Source organism: Vanacampus margaritifer, chromosome 16 (genome assembly GCF_051991255.1).
Source record: "Vanacampus margaritifer isolate UIUO_Vmar chromosome 16, RoL_Vmar_1.0, whole genome shotgun sequence".
Taxonomy (NCBI): domain Eukaryota; kingdom Metazoa; phylum Chordata; class Actinopteri; order Syngnathiformes; family Syngnathidae; genus Vanacampus; species Vanacampus margaritifer.
The window spans coordinates 14,631,615-14,648,503 of record NC_135447.1 but is presented as its reverse complement, the minus strand read 5'-3'; the positions used below and the strand labels follow the sequence as shown (position 1 = coordinate 14,648,503).

Below are 16,889 nucleotides of genomic sequence, written 5' to 3'. Positions count from 1 at the left end.
CATAGCTTTGCAGTGGCCAGAGGGATGATTTTAAAATGATAACAAACATGTTCAAAGATTTCTACAATGATTCAGAGGGTACAATGCACACCGTTGTGATATTTATGATTACTCCAGAGAACATTTTTTATAGTCAGGTCTGACAGGTGTTTTTAGCTTTTGGCTGCAGAATCCAAAACTGGTATTGGTTTATCTCCATCACGTCAGGTTTTAGTATGTATGCAAGTATGGATGCATGTACTAAGATGGAATAGTTCCAAGCTTTGAAAACTTAACTTAAAAATTTAAGAGAAAAGTCAGCAATGATCCTCTTAATTCCAACTATGCTAGCTTTCTGTTTGCAGATATTGGGCCTCATTCACTAACATGCGTACTCAACAATTTGTGCGCAAAATGTGCGTACACGTGAAATGTGGGATTCATCAATATCTTTGTAATTTAATATGTGCGTATTCTATGACCAAATTTAGAAGATCCTCAGACCATGCATGCGCACAAATGACAGTCCAGCTTCTAAGAAAACATGAAAAAAACTTTTTTTTTACCCAATACACACAACATACTTGAAACTACAGTCATTTATAAACACTAATAATAATTTTAACAGTAAAAACTTCAATTGATAATTTGCTGATTGTTAGAATAAATGTACATAAGTTATCCCATATTTACTCTTATAGTATTGCAAGCCTTTATTCAGCAGTATGACGTTATTTTTAATCTTGTGAGTTTGAGTTATCTGTGAAGAGTGCAGTTCTAGGTTGACTGAACCTGACACTGATGAGTTGACTAGTGGCTAAACAAACATGAAAAGGATACTTGTCACGTATAGCCTGGTTAAATTCAAGTACTTAAATGTGCTTATACACCGTAACTGAGTATTTCCGCCGCTGTGCTGTCTGTCTGTCAGCGGCTGTCACTCAAGAGCAGCGTGCAGCCGCGCCAGTAGACTGAACCTGAAAATCCATGAAGCCAGTTGCATGAATCCAGAGCGTCAGTTCTCCTATTGATCCAGTAGCCTTACACATGCACGTTACGAATCTAGACCAACATTTCTAGAAATTTACAGTTGACAAATGACTGATGGCACACGCCGCCACTAGCTTGCTTGTGACCCGATGGCATGCATTTCTACAACTGCAAATGCTGCTTTTCTGTGCTATATTTATCCCTTACTATCTATTTTAACAGCTTGTGCAGGGTTTGTTGATTGTTCGCTGCCTCGTAATTTTTTTTTATTATTTGCACGTTTTGTGTATAATTAGGTTCGGAATTAATTTAAAATGCTATATGTTGTTAGGTGTTTCAGTAAGCTTTCCGTGCAAACCCTTTGACAAACATTTTGAATATAGGATAAAGACTGAGAAAGAACGTCTACGCGACCAATGTCGTTTCGACTTAAAGGTCCCATAGTATGAAAATGCACTTAAGTGGGGTTTTCTATCAATATGCATCCCTGGCCTGTCTACAATCCAACCAGGCATGAAAAAAGTCAGTCCGCGACTTCTTTAGCTTTCTCCTCCTTTCTAAAATTTGTGCTTCAAACGAGCAGATGAAACTTCCGTGACTTAGTGACATCAAAAATACACGGAAGTGCACTCGACCCAGCCCTCTCGGGTTAGTGGCACCAAGGTAAAGGTTTGTCACACCCACTGAAATTCGAGAAGCTGGCTGAGCCTTTATTTTTCTCTCCCTGCTTGCAAATGCTCCGTGGAGAGGGGAAAAGTAGTTGCTTCCTTCGACCCAAGTCTTTGAGAAGACAGTGGATTACTTTTATTTTTGACGGATTGTGTACCGACATTATTTCTCAAAGGACTGTTTTGTTAGTGAAAGCCTATTTAGAGCTGGATTTGCAACACGTTTAAATATAATGGATTAGTCCCGACAGTGTGACACGACTGCAAACGGGAAAGATGTAAGTTTAACATCTTTGATTTAGCCTGCCATCCTATCATTTCTAATAAGAGATGTGCACCTTCTACCATATTACTGGTGTATTTTTAGTGCCTAAAGTGAGCGCTACATTTGTCGTGTGGAGGTTGTTTGGTTTCAAGAGGTCAGATATGATAAAGCAGACGGTGGTTATATAATATGGAAGCGTTTGCGTATAGTTTTGTGGTTAATTTGCCATGACTGGCAACTCGCCACCTAGTTGACATGACTTTGTGATGCTAACCGGCCGCTAAGTGGTCTCGACGAGACGGCTTGCACAATGCGACCGCGCAGTGGCCTAAATGTGCACATTTGTGTTGTTCATAACCGCTTGTAAATGTCTACAAGCATTCACGGCAAATCAGACATTCACGGCAAAATAACGTTTGCGGGAGATTTGCTGGTTATGGCAAAATAACCATTGCCGTAGTAATTTTATGCTACTTTTTCTTATGGTAAAACGTTATGCCACTTTTCCACATATTAAAATAGTTCTCAAATGTGTAAAAGACATGTCTGTATTTTCCTTTCTTCTGCTCCCATGGCCAGTCGTTTCCATTCACAACATTAGCACATAGCTACCATGACCGAAATCACTGCCCCTTCGAGAGAGAAGGCTATGGCCTAGGCGTGGCCTGCTGCAGCTATTTACATAAAAGTGAGAAAAACAAAACCTAAAACCCTAAAACAGGCTGTTTTGAACAGAGCGTTTTTTGGCTGATTTAGGGACAGCAAAAATATTAGATCCAAAGTCAATTTTGACAAATGCATGTCACAGACATGTCTTTTACACATTTGAGAACTATTTTAGTATGTTGAAAAGTTGAATAATATGAGACCTTTAACGGCGCCCGTGCCTTGTATGTGACACCTTCTTTTTCATTAATTTCCCACAGTAATCATGCCATTTTAAAAGTTATTTAAAGTTGTGTTGTTGTTACCTGCAGCAATGGACGTCCATCGAGCCATCAGGCGCGTCACATTTCCGTGTTTAAGTTTGCATTAGCTCAGCTCTGCCATCCGTCAGCAATGAATGTCGCGAAATATTGGTTACGGATCTTCCAGGTTGCGCAAATATGTTTTTAAAAATTATTGTACAAAGTATTATGATGTAAATATCGACTTTAACAGTGAAATTGGTGGGTTACATCGCCAGCGTAGGAACTGAACTTGGCCGTAACTGGAGGACTCCCTGTATTCAAAAAATGTGATGAGATGAAAGTTAGAGAAAAAAAGTTTTAAATATTATCTAGAAATGTCCAAAAAGTGACCATAAAATGCCCAAAAAGGAGTAAGAGCAGAAAATTACCATAAAACCATTTTTTTTAAATAGGAGAAAAGAAAACATTTAAAAAGTAACTATAAAATGTCTAAAAACAAAAGAAGAAATCCCCCAAAATGACCATAAAATGTACACAAAATTGCAAAAAAATGTCACAAAATTGCTAGCAAAAAAGGCAGAAGAAAAAATCAAAAATAGTCACAAAATGCCCCCCAAAAAAGGAAGAAGAGGGGCAGAAAATTAACATCCATCCATCTATCCATCCATTTTCTTAACCTCTTATCCTCACAAAGGTCTTGGGGAAAATTAACATATGTCCATAAAATTGCCAAAAATGTCAAAAATTTTACAGGAAGGCACACATCTAAAAATGTATGAAAAACGGAGCATGAAAAACTACAACAAAAAATACATACATAAAAAACGGAAGATGAAAGGTAGTCTGTTATGATGCAACTCTAATTAGCTCTTTATCTCTCAGGTTTATTACAATTAGTGTTTTTTGGCCCCTTAAACCGATCGCTAGTTTTGCGGTATCGGCCGCTGCAGATACCATACCGATACCTAGATTATTTTTTTTTCAACATGAAAAAGCTGCTCTGTCATTAGTTCAAAGCATTCAAGGGCCAATAGGACATCTTGGCTCGGCAGTGAATGTGTCACACATCAGTGAATGTCGTGCACGAGCAAGATGTTGCATCCAAAGTCCTATATTAGCGTTGGAAGTAATGGTATCGGCATGCTACTTTTTAGTACTTGCCGATGCCGATACAACTGTTTTAATGCAGTATTGGGGCCTATACCGATATCGGAACAACACTAATTACAATGGCCTCAAATCGCTCTTTTGACAGTACAGGTTGCTGACCCCCGGATTGGGTATAAATTGAAAATACTGCTCAACCAATATTGGCAACAAAAATCAATGCTTGACCTTTTGGCATTTAACTAACACATTGCAGCACAAGCAGAAGCAACGCCGTCTTACATAAAGCCACACTGATCCATTTGTGTCATGTCTGCAAAACTCCACTTCAGCTGATCCTTCTTGAGCAAACACTAGAACAGCTAAATGTTTAATGTTTCTTCATTTAGTTGTGACACAAGGTGCATAATCCTATAAATGTTGTGATACCTCAGAAGCAAAACTAAATAAATGAATCCGGAATTGAGCAGTCACAAGGCTGACTTTTTTAGCGTTGCCTGTCAGACTCTAGACATCGAGCACACAATAACCACCACAAAATTGATTTGCAAATAAACACGCGCATCTTAAAATATCCGCTGGCTGGCTGGCTGCTTTGTATGCAGCCAGGCGGTCTCTGTCATGGCGTTGCAGACAGATGAATGATGGAGCCTTTCAAGCAGCACACAGACAGACAGTATGATGCTGTCATGTGACCATCAAAGCCAGTGAATGCACCATGAAGGCAGGGAACACTGGAAGGGAGACAAATGTGACCAAAAGAGCTTCTTGGAACACAAAACACTTGAAAGCCAAATCGCTCAGCGCTTCGTGGAGGAGAAAAGGACGTCGAATCATTGTCCCGGCGTGTCAGACATAACAGGATGCGCAACACACGCACATCCTGCCGTCTCTGACACGGGCTGAGCTTTGCAGTTTTTTGTGCCTGGCGTGCATGCGTGTGTGTGTGCTGCAGCGCAGTACACGAGTGGAACAATGGATTGGGTCTGACAAAAACACACACAAACACACACACCTCCTCCTCCTCGGCTCTCGCACACAAAAACAGATCTGAAGTGAATGTGTCCAAAAGCACCACAGAGGCCTGGGAGCAGGCCAATGATCCAGACAGAAGGATAAAAATGTTGAAGAAATGTTCAAATCACATTCAGAGGTGTTACATTACTTCATGAGTTAATAGCATCATAGCCACAGAGCCAATTATGAAAAGCCAGATACACTTAATGGGAACAAATTTGAGGCTGATTTTGCCTTTCTGATCAAAACCATCGGAAGAAATATTATTTGAATGCTGACTCAAGTTTTTGATTCTGTTCTTATTTTACTGACTGTCCTGAACTTACCACACACAAGGCGATAACTTTTCTTCTGATGTGGCTGCATACAGCATGCTTATTTCCCTTTGCCTTTTACCATTCACTTTTATTCCCTCCATTTATTGCTGAGCGTAAATGCCAAAAGGTGAGACTGGGGACATTTTACTGTTTGTGTTAAAGGAAAAAAATTTGCGTGTATTTGCTCACTCATCTCAATTCCACTTTATTTACAGTTTTAGCCCTCTAACAACAACTGCAATTGCTACAAAGTGATGTACTGAAAAGACAAAAGACTAAATCAAAGAATAATTATACAATCATGAATAATTACACAAAATATACAACAGCTCCTTTTTCCATTACCATTTAGCATTCGGCACAGGTGGCAAATCCAAGTCCAGAAAGTAAAAACCCTGCCACAATAGTCTCTTTGCACAAATCCACTACTTCCTGAACTTAATACCACTCCTTCATTTCCTGTCTTTCATGATTGGACAAACTGATTAATTCAGGTCTGTCTGGTCGTCGTGGTTACTGAGGTCAGGCACACCTGTATTTAATCAGTTTGTCCAATTATGAAAGACAGGAAATGAAGGAGTGGTATTGAGTTTAGGAAGTAGTGGATTTGTGCAAAGAGCCTATTTGGCTTTATCCCCAGGTGCTAGTTAGCTAGCTCCCTAGCTAGCTCCCTAGCTAGCTCCCATGGTGCTTGTTTACCTGCTAGCGAACTAGCTAGCCAAACTGTGGCAAGGTTTTTACTTTCTGGACCTGGATTTGCCACCCCTGGCATTTGGCAGGTGCAGAGTTGTATTCCCTCTTGTAGCACATGTGAGTTGAGGCGAGAGAGGAGCAAGATTGACCATTGAGTGTGCAGGAATCATAAATGTCTTAAGTTTTGCCACAGTTGCCTTGAGTTACTTTACGGATTACTTGATTTAAAGATTAACTAAAGTAAGAATACAAGTTGGTTTTGCCAATATTTTATTGGAAGTGCATTTTTAAGAATGAAAAATGAAACGTTTTCCGTGAGTTGAATACTTGTTTTTAAAAACAATCACCATGTTTGTTTTTATTTATCTTGACATAAATACCCTACTTGTTTTCATGAAAAATAAGGATAGCCTTTCTAAACTTCATAAGTAATTTGTTTTTAAATATAAAATAAAGACGATATTTTTAACCTAACATTATGTAACTGCTAATAGCTACTATATTACAAAACTACTATTGGCAAAACCTTACTTATAACGTATTTTGTGTATAAATATAACTACTAGTGTCTTTAACATGTTGTATGACATTGAAACGATTGTTAATGTTCACAGCAGCATTGGAAGGAAAATTACTAAAAATGTTTTTGTTGATTCTACATTGTTTCTGCATTTACCGTAACACATAAAGCAACATATCAATCCAGTATACATATTTAGAAGCCCCTTCAAATATGTGCTGCGAGCGGGAATCCCACATACAGAAAGACGTTGCGTGACGTTGCGTGACGTTATCTACAGTAGGACGGATCGTCTCATTTCTCCTCCCTCCTCTTTCAATGGCCTTGTTTGCTTCTTGGGACTTTTGGTGGGAGGCACAAAAGCAAACAGAGGAGTGAGGCGTGACGAAAGTTACAAATAGAGAAAATGAGACGAGCCCTTTCTCCTCCCACCATTGTTTGCACTGCTGCTGAGGGGTCGCCACAGCAAATCACTCACATTGAGTTGTTTGGCACAGTTGATGCTCCTCCTGACACAACCCACCCATATTTTATTTGGGGAACAATTATAAAAACATATTTGAAACAAAAAAAAGTTTGCTAAAGAATGCAATATAGTGGGGGGTGAATGATTTAAGCATTTTGAGTGATCTTTCAAGGTCCAGAGAAAATGTTGTGTTTGGACTATGGAAACACACATCCGACCAAATGAAAGATTGGACTCTCATCTTTCATCAGAATAAAAAAGTTTGTTTCTACCTTATTCCGTTCTTCAGTAATCAACAATAGAAAATGGTTACTTTCACCGAAATTCTCTGTTTTGAAACAAAAAACGGAGAAAAAGAGCTTTTTGTGAAACGATGTTATTTCATGCACTCTAGTGAATTGTACACTTCTTTTTGTCCATGAATGATGCCACAAACACCTAAATAGTGCTTTACTTCTGTAAAACGCTTTCACCAACAATGAAAAAGTGTTTTTTGATTGCAAAATGCGTTTATTTCTATTCAACAGTGTAACAATTTGACAAAACAATTTCGCAAACTATTTACAAATGTGTGCAACTGTGGTACTACTTACAATTATGTGGATGTTTCAAATACATTTTTTCTTTTTGTAACGCTCTCCTGCGTACAACGTCATTTAACGTCTTTGGCAGTAAAAGAGTTAACTTGAACACATTTTAACCACTTCATTTCTGAAGATACAAACTCGTTTAACAGCAAATATAGCATCACTGATGGTCCTCATGAATATCATTTTTAAACATTAAATGTTATGCAGAATTTAAAGGGAAAATGTGTGTTATTTAGCACCATCTAGTTATGAACTAATAATTCATTCAAACTATTAATTTGAATAATATTCAATTTCATCACATCAGCGTACATTTCCCTATAATTGTGGGTCTAGAAATAGCTTATTATATTGCATTAGGTTGTGCTGCCCCATATAGGAGGAGGCTGACATGTTTCTGCGTCATCTTACTGCTATGGCTAACCGGAGGTGAAGAACTTCACGAATGTAGTTAGTCTCTGCTGGTTGCTTGCAACTAGTGCTGGACCCAATGGGGCCACCACCGCTTACCTTTTACCTTCCACAGCTGAGGCCTGCTGGTGGTTGGCACTGAGTACAGTGATTTGGGCTCCTGACGCTTGTCTCCCTCATCATTATATGGTCTCGCTAGCTTTTGCTAGCTTCTCTTGTTAGCCACTCCAGTGTTTTTTGTTTTTTTTTGCTTATAAATAAGTAGTCGTTTTTGGGGTTAAATTATTTTGAGTGGGCTAACATGTATTATAACAATTATAATATATATATATATATATATATATATATATATATATATATATATATATATATATATATATTTTTTTTTTTTAAATAAAAAACAAATATAATCCATGCAATATATTTGGTCTTTATACTTGGTTGAATTGTTGAATTTATTCACTCTATCAAATGTATGTTCTACCTACACGCAAATACATTACATTGTAGACTTAATTACTACAACAATAAAGAAACCCAAGTAGTAATTTGATTCATGTCGATCTCAGCGCTGTGCCATAACAATACATTAAGTGCTTAATTAATGCAACTTTTAACTGCCTCACTTGATGAAGAAGTGCTTGGATCAATTATGAGAAATGCGTTTCTAATGGCTTTACATGAATATGAGAGAGTCGTGGGAAGCCTCAACAAGGAATCATTCAATTAGGTCTTAAGAAGTATATTCATGTCGAGGCGAATCCTCTTCTGAAAGGTCTCGTTGGTCAAACGTAGTAACCAATGCAGCCTTATTACACATTCAACAGCTGTAGATCAAGTGCGAGGCCAGCCTATTAGCTTGAGATCCGATGAGAGCATATGTCGTTTGAGTGAATATGTTTTCCGATTTATCGACTTTTACTGTCCACAATGTTCTCCTTCACAGCTTTTGACAGCCCTTCATGGTTAACGTCTTTTTTTGGTGAGGAGGCAGCCATTAAACTTAACTCAGATATGCAGCTGGCGATACAGTAAAAAAGAGCCGCAAACAACATTAAAAGAACACTTTCTCTTCCAGTATATTGGTGCTATTTCTAATACGATTCCTTTTGTCAAAGAAGGCTTAGTAATGATCCATACACAAAAGCAACGCACTATCAATAACGTGAGTTTTACAGCAGCAAAGCAGACATGAAGAAAAACAAACTTGAGGAGTTTTAAGAGTGATTTCTGTATGCAATCATTTCCTCCAACAGACAGCTTGAGGTGAATTAACTGAAGGATTCCTCGTCATGTGAACCTATCGTTAACTTTGGCATCCATTGAAAACCCTCACAAAAGGGAGTGGGAAGGAGCGGCGAGAGAGCAACCATCTCCCTGCTTTCTGCTGGATCGAGCTCATTACATGTGTTTGTCTTGGAACCGAGAGCAATTTACATTGAGTCGGGCCTGTAAAATCACTTGAACCCGTGCAGCGAGGGTTCACCCGGCAGAGCCGACAAACACAATAGCAGACGTTTTAATGGAAAAGATTCACATTCAGTGGGTCTCAGAGGGAAGGGGGTGGTAGTCGTTTTTAAGCAGCCTTCTTTTTCTGATTAGCCGCCATGAAACATGCAGGTCGCGACCTTGGCTGAGAGATGATGATACTCGCTATGCTGATCTCAAGTATGTGTCCACACATGAACCAGACGCGTAGCTTACAGACATATTGGCTTGGACGCCTGTGGTAAATGTCAATGTGCGAATGTTAACACCCTGACAGTGTTAATGAGGCTACATGGGTTTAATGACCAGGCTCACATTTAAGCAACAATATGATGTAGAGCTGGGAATCTTTGACTGTCTCACGATTTAATTTAATTCTGATTCGATCCAGAATTAATTTGTAGGGGTGTCATTTAGTCATGTCAAATAGTGTGTTAATTTTTAGTTACAGTGATACCTTGGAGTTTGAACATAATTCGTTCCTGCGAAGTGTTCAAAGTCCGAATTGTTCAACCTCCAAAACATTATCTCTCATAGGAAATAATGTAAATGCAATTAATCCGTTCCCAAGCTCCAAAAACAGAAAATTCCTGTTGTAATTTATATTCATGTTTTTTACATTTACAGTACAGTACAGTATTTAAACAATAAAAATTCCCTTACCTTACCTGTTGTGGTATGATTGCATCAGTGGATGATAAATGCTATGTTAATGCTAGCTTTAGTTCAGAGCTGAGTTTGTGTATTTTACATTGGGCATATTGTTCGACTACTAAGGGGTCCTTGCGTGCACTGTTTAACATCAGGCACGTTGTTGAACAGGAAGGGGGGTCCTCATGCCAGTATTTACAGAAGTAGTCACAGTACACAACGGCGCGATATCTCCTTTCTAATTCCACTGTGGTTCGTAGCATTGACGTGGAAAAATCAAAATGCACTCGTGAGCACCTCCGGGAGTATTCAAGATCTGACTGGAAATGAGCAGTGCATCGTCTCAACTACCGCAACGTGAGCATTCGGCATTGCTCGGCTACCCGTTTTCAAGGTATGTTCGGCTTAGCTTGCTTTGCTTGGGTGTTCAAACTCCAAAAATGAGTTCAAATTCCGAGGCATTTTTTACTCAGATATTTTGGTTGAAGTCAGAATTGTTCGAGTTCCGAGACGTTCAAACTCCGAGGTTCCACTGAATTTTAAAATTCCTTTAACGCAACCATTTTTTTTTAACGTGTGATTAATGACCGCGCCTTACTTGGAAAAGCCAGTCGCAAAGAAAAATGCACTGAGCTGTCACCATCTTACAAATGCAATTATGCAATCTAGTGGCAGAAAAACGACCTCAACACAAATCAATATCACATACGTTTTTTACAGTCGAATCCTCGACTTTATGGCGCCCGTGCCTCGTGTGTAGCACGATCTTTTTCATTAATTTCCCACAGTAATCACACCATTTTAAAGTTATTTAAAGTTGTGTTGTTGTTATCTCCAGCAACATACGTCCATCAGCAAGTCGTGTCACATTTCCGTGTTTACAACATGAATTAGCTACGCTCTGCCGTTCGTCAGCAATGAATGTCCAGCTCTTCCGGTTCGCGCAAATATGTTTTTTTTTAATTACTGTGCAAAGTATTTTGATGTAAATATCGACATAATGGGGAAATCCGACTAAGTCAAAACTCGGGTTACATCGCCAGCGTAGGACTCCCAGTACATCTATTTAATTTTAACTCAATTTCATGAATTATTATGAAATTACTATATCAATGACTAAAAGATGCAGCCATATTTCTATTAGTTTAACTTTTTTTTCTCCACTTTTATGTTAACAAGAGTATGAATATTTTATTGTACATTGTATTGTACATTTAGAACAGATACAAAAATTGTGATTAATCGTGAGTTACTATTGAAGACATGCGATTAATTACAATAAAAAAATGTAATCGTCTGACACCCCTATTGATTTTAGATTCATAACGATTTTCGATTGTTTGTTTGAGGATTTTTTTCTGCAAAGGGTCGTCACGATCTACTCCAGCCTGCTTTGCAAAACAGAATGACCTTTTTTTTTATATTATTGATATTATTTTTAATATTATTTTTTAAATTGCATAGAAAGTGCCTTTTTTCACAAAAACGACGTGTGGACCATAATTGCTACTCTCTGTAGCTAATAATTCTTGAGGGATTTAATTTACGATAAACTTAATAGCTCTTTATTTTCTAATTCAGCTGATTTGTCTTGATGTGTTTCAAGGCTTAGCAAAGCTATAAGATTGCACGATGTTAAGTCCCTAATTAAGCAATACTTCCATTCTCATCATGTGGCCTCAGACTCTGATGAAGACAAACAGAGGGCCCTCCTACAAATTGAGACTGTCAGGTCCCATCAGCCTGCAGCAATGAGCGGTCTGCCAAAGTAAACACAAACACACCGCGGCCACCACAGAACAATGAATACCAGCCTGAGGGCCTGCGCTCGCTGGTTACATTTGAGAAGATCCACAAAAGCAAGGCAAAGCTTGAGGAAGGGCAAAGCTTTCCATAGCAAGACAGTGCCTCATTATCTTTACAATACGCAATTCACAAATTATTTTGGCAACAGATTGGAATTTGATCTCCATGTCGTGCTATTGTAAGCTGACAAAAACATGATGAGAACCAAAATAAGTCAAGCCCATAACCAAATGCCCCCCCCCCCCCCCACCCCACACACACACACTTTTTGAACAAAAGGCTAAAATTATAATGGACGCAAGCATGGTCGGGGTGCAATGTGGTCTCCGATAGCCCACGTCACGAGCGTGGCCGACTACATCATCCACAAGTGGTATCTTGGAGTATACCGCTACAAACTTTTCACTTTGCGGGCCCCAATCTCATACATGGACCCCAGCGTATCAGTTTCTGCTTCTGCAATGAGCACTTCCACAGCCCTGATTTTAATTTAAAAAAAAATAAGGGGAGCCACTTGGTTTGGCCAGGAGCTGGATGCATTCTATCCCACAAAACACCCTATTGTATCTGTGATAGTCAAGCAAACTACCAAAAAGAAAGAAAACTCCACCCATGCGCAGATAGACTGCGTTTTGTGCTAGACACGAAAGTAGGCCCGTCAGAGTGATGCCATTGAAATATTTGAAAAGTAATAATCAATTGATGATTTTCTTCCCCATCTTCAAGCAACAAAGACACCTGCTACAAGTGCTTGTTACAGTGCCTTTGCTTTTCACCCCCTCACCCATCGCCATCACAGGCCGTATATTTCCTCTGACTTGTTTCTGTCATCGTTATCTAAGCAAATCTGAAACACTGCTCTCTTCCCACAATAAAGCTGTCAGCTGAGCAACTGGCAGCCTGATTGATTTGAACTCTGCAACTCATCATGTGGCAATCCCTCCTACACCGCTGAATATATTAAAGTGCTGTTGACATTACAATTCTCCAGAGGGGGCTTTTATTGGATGCAAAAACAGTACATGGACTACGGGAGCAATTTTAAAAAATATAAATGAAGAAATAGTAAAAATGTTGGTGCAACTGTCAGAATATTAACAAAAAAGTGTTCTATACAGAAGGCTAGGTATCACTGTCCTTTCTTTCCCCTGTGATATACTGTGTGTATGTATAAAGGTCAGGCGTAAACAGCACTCATGTATTATCAACTAGATGTACCACAGAGGGCCATATTTATTGTTAAAGGTGTCCAGTGGTGTGAAGTACATTATTTATATGTCTCTGCTCTTTGTGGCTTATCGTATCCAAGATGAATGAAGAGGAAGATGAAACGCTGTGTTGTGACTGCCAGTGGTGAAGGGCTCAGTGAAAAATCTACCCGTGTTGCCTCTGTGTACCCTCATTCAAGTAAACGTGCGCACACGTATCTTTTCGCCCTTACTTCACATTCCCCTGCCATCTCCAGGCCTATTTCAAGGTGACATGTAGGAGATGGATGTTTAGTTTGCACCCATTAAAAGCATGAGGCAAAGGAGCTGTTTGTGGCTTTAGAAGAATTACAACGCCGGAGTGATGCAGAAACAGGAGACTCATGCTGCTGAGCTGTTTTCATCATAACAAAATGACCTTTTGCAATAGCCGCAGAACAAAATGCTTATACACAAAGGGAAAAAAAAGATGTTGCTGCAACATGATGAAAACATCTGCTTGCAGTTTTCACACAAAATAGTCATTAAATAACAACGCTATTCAGATAAGATACAGTGGTACCTCGGAGTTTGGAAATAATGTAAATGCAATTAATCCGTTCCCAAGGTCCAAAAACAGAAAATCCCTAATTTAATTTATATCTATGTAAAAAACATGTAAAGAAAGATTAGAGTCTCTTCTTTCATCGGGAAAAAAAGTATATTTGTATCTCTTTTCATCATTATTCACAAATCAGCTTAGAATTGTGAGTAAACCAGCTTTTTTTTCAACATGGCCCTGGTTGATCCCTTCTACTCTGCTGCCATCTGTTGGCCGTTTTTGTAATAACTACCATTGCTCCAACCGTTTTGTGCAGTTGAGAGGCTGCATCAAAGCCTTCTGTATGCTCTAGCATAAAAAATGTCTATAAATACTTTGGGACACTTAAAACATTTAAAATAGAACGTATTAAGATGTTTTTGGGAGCAAATGAGTTAAGTAACAAGTATCTTAAAATAAGCAGATTGATCTTGCCTGACAATTTTATTTTAAGTAAAAATATCTTGTCAGCACAAAATAAGCAAATTCAGGTTCAATTTAAGAAATTAAATCATACTTAATTTCAGTTTTTGCAGTGTAAACAGGAAAAATCCATTTCCGGATTTAAATGAGCAAGTCACAGACGCCCGCCGTCACCATCATTTACAAATACAGTATTGGGTGGTCGCGATCTGGAATGGTTTAGATCAGTGTTGAGCACACTCGGTCCTTGAGGGCCGGAGTCCTGCAGGTTTTGGATGTTTCCCTTCTCCAACACAGCTGATATATGATCAGCTCATCAGCAAGCTCTGCGTAAGATGTTGATTGGAATCAGCTGCGTTGCAGCAGGGAAACCTCCAAAACCTGCAGGACACCGGCCGGGCCTTAAGGACCGAGTTTGCCCACCTCTGGTTTAGCTCCTACTTGAAAGACACAACTTTTAGTGTTAGCCTTAGAAATTGTCATGAGTGGTGTGCTCGTCACCAGGCCCATTCAAGTGAATGGGAGTGAGTTCCGTCATTCATATATATCCATGTTTGCCTTTATTGTAGCCCATGTCATATAGAATATATATTTAACTGATTCATCCACTTGTGATATGAATTCATTTTAATGTCAATCATAGTTCAACAGTGGCAGTCAAGTATTCCCAGCCGCAGCATGAGTGCCTTCTTCCTTACAGCTTGAGATGCTAACAGAGTCAAGATGGGCCACGAAGTGCATTGTTCCTTGTAGGCATAATTAAAGCTAACCACAGAAGATCACCACCTGATGATCACACACATAAAAACGCATCTGCATATTCATGCAGTATGCCAAGAAAACACAGCAGCAATGTAACGAGGCAAACCAATTGCTTATCATAAAAAGAAATAGCTACTCGGGGATTATGGCCTCTTAATGATGACAGCGCCGCCAATAAATATGCAGTTTAATCTTAGTGGCTTGTTTGTACAATACCCGATGGGAGCGTTTACAGATGAAGAGAGTGATGGAGACAGAGAGAGAGCAAGAGAATCTGGCCTAGAATCGAGGACGGGGCTAGAACTAGCCTTGATGCATGTGGACGGAATGATAAGCAAGGCCAGACGAGTAAGCTACCGGCTTCCTCAGTAGCTGAGCACAGAGGGGAGAAACTATTAACAGGAATGGAACTGCAAGTGTGCATGAATGTATGCATTACTTTTGAAAAAAGGTTTATTTTTTGGGGGGGATACGTGAAATAAAAGCTCTCTTCTCTAGATGTAATAAATAAAATGTGCCCTGTTTTCTACTTGAGGAGAACTAGGATGTAGAGGTCTAAGTAATGCAAAGATGTTGATTTGACAATTTATCACATTATAAAATCTGTTAAGCCATCCATTAATAATTGAATGCCAGACTGCAATTTCAGATGCATTAAAAAAAGAGCCAAAGCCACGAGAAATGAACACAACGGTACATTATCATTTGTTTCCTAATAGAAAGCAAATAATACTTTCCGAGTCACTGAAGGTGAAATTATTCATTCGACGGGCTTTGGTGCTGGCAGCAGAGGTTCAGTTGACACTCAGTGATGTGTGAATGAGAGTGTGAATGTTCTTTACATATGTTCTATGATTCATTGGTGACCTGTCCAGGGTGTAGTCTATCTTTTGGGATAGGCCCTAGGCTCAGGGGTGCCAAAGTTCAGTCCTCGACAGCCCCTATTCAACCTGTTTTCCATGTTTCTCTCCACCAACACACCGGATTCATGAGCGGGATCATTAGCAGGCTTCTGCAAAGCTTGCTGATAAACTGATCATTAGATTCAGCTGCGTTGAAGCAGGGAGACATGGAAAACAGGCTGGATAGGGGCTCTCAAGGACCGGACTTGGGCACCACTGCTCTAGCTACTTGCGTCTCTGATTAGCAAAATATCACACTCGTAACCAAGACTAAGGAAAATTAGAATGATTAATTAATTAAGATGTGTGGTGCACTCTAAAAAGAGAATTGTTGAATCAATTTAAGATTACAAATTGAATTGTTGACCGGCTTAAAAAAAAATCACTTCAATTGGTAACAAAAGATTGAATTAAGTTAGTCCAAAGCGAATATATTAAGTTTAACTAATTATGAGTTCATTAAACTTAATACTTTGGATTGGAGCCACTTTGGATTAATTTAATTCAGGTGAATATATTAAGTTTAATGAACTAAAAATTAATTAAACTCAATATATTCCCTTTGGACTGACTTAATTCAATCGTCTGTTACCAATCGAAGCGATTTTTTTAAGATGGTCAACAATTCAATTTGTAATCTTAAATTAGTTTAACAATTCTTTTTTTAGAGTGTGTAAATTGTGTAAGACATGAGATGTTAAAAATGTATAGAAGCTGTAATATCTTTGGATGTATCGGTATGAGTGTAATGAAAATTGTATATGTATGAGGATATGATTTATAAATGTATTATGGTATATGCCTATGAATTTCGTGTACATATGTCACTGGCAAATGTGTACTATATATGACTATTTATATGACTAGGTTTATACATTTAATTTTGTTGAAATACATTACCTTATCATTCAACAAATAAGGGATAGATACGTTTTTAACTTTCTTCTACCCCTTTTGAACATATCAACTCTTTTCTTTCTTCCTATTCTTGTTTTAATTTTTTTACTTTAATTTTTTTATATTTTAAACTTGTAATGTGTTTTCTTTATGTTTATATGTTCAATAAAACCATTAGCCCCCCCCCTCCCAAAAAAAAAGTTAGTTAGAATTCATGTTCCTTAAGTGTGTTGAAAAT

At 38.6% G+C, this 16,889-nt stretch overlaps 1 protein-coding gene across 8 annotated transcripts in view; it reads right to left on the bottom strand.

Annotated features, from left to right (window-relative positions):
- auts2a (activator of transcription and developmental regulator AUTS2 a) overlaps nucleotides 1-16,889 on the bottom strand; it is a 380,719-nt gene that overhangs the window by 326,801 nt on the left and 37,029 nt on the right. The gene's annotated exons all lie outside the window — the stretch shown is intronic.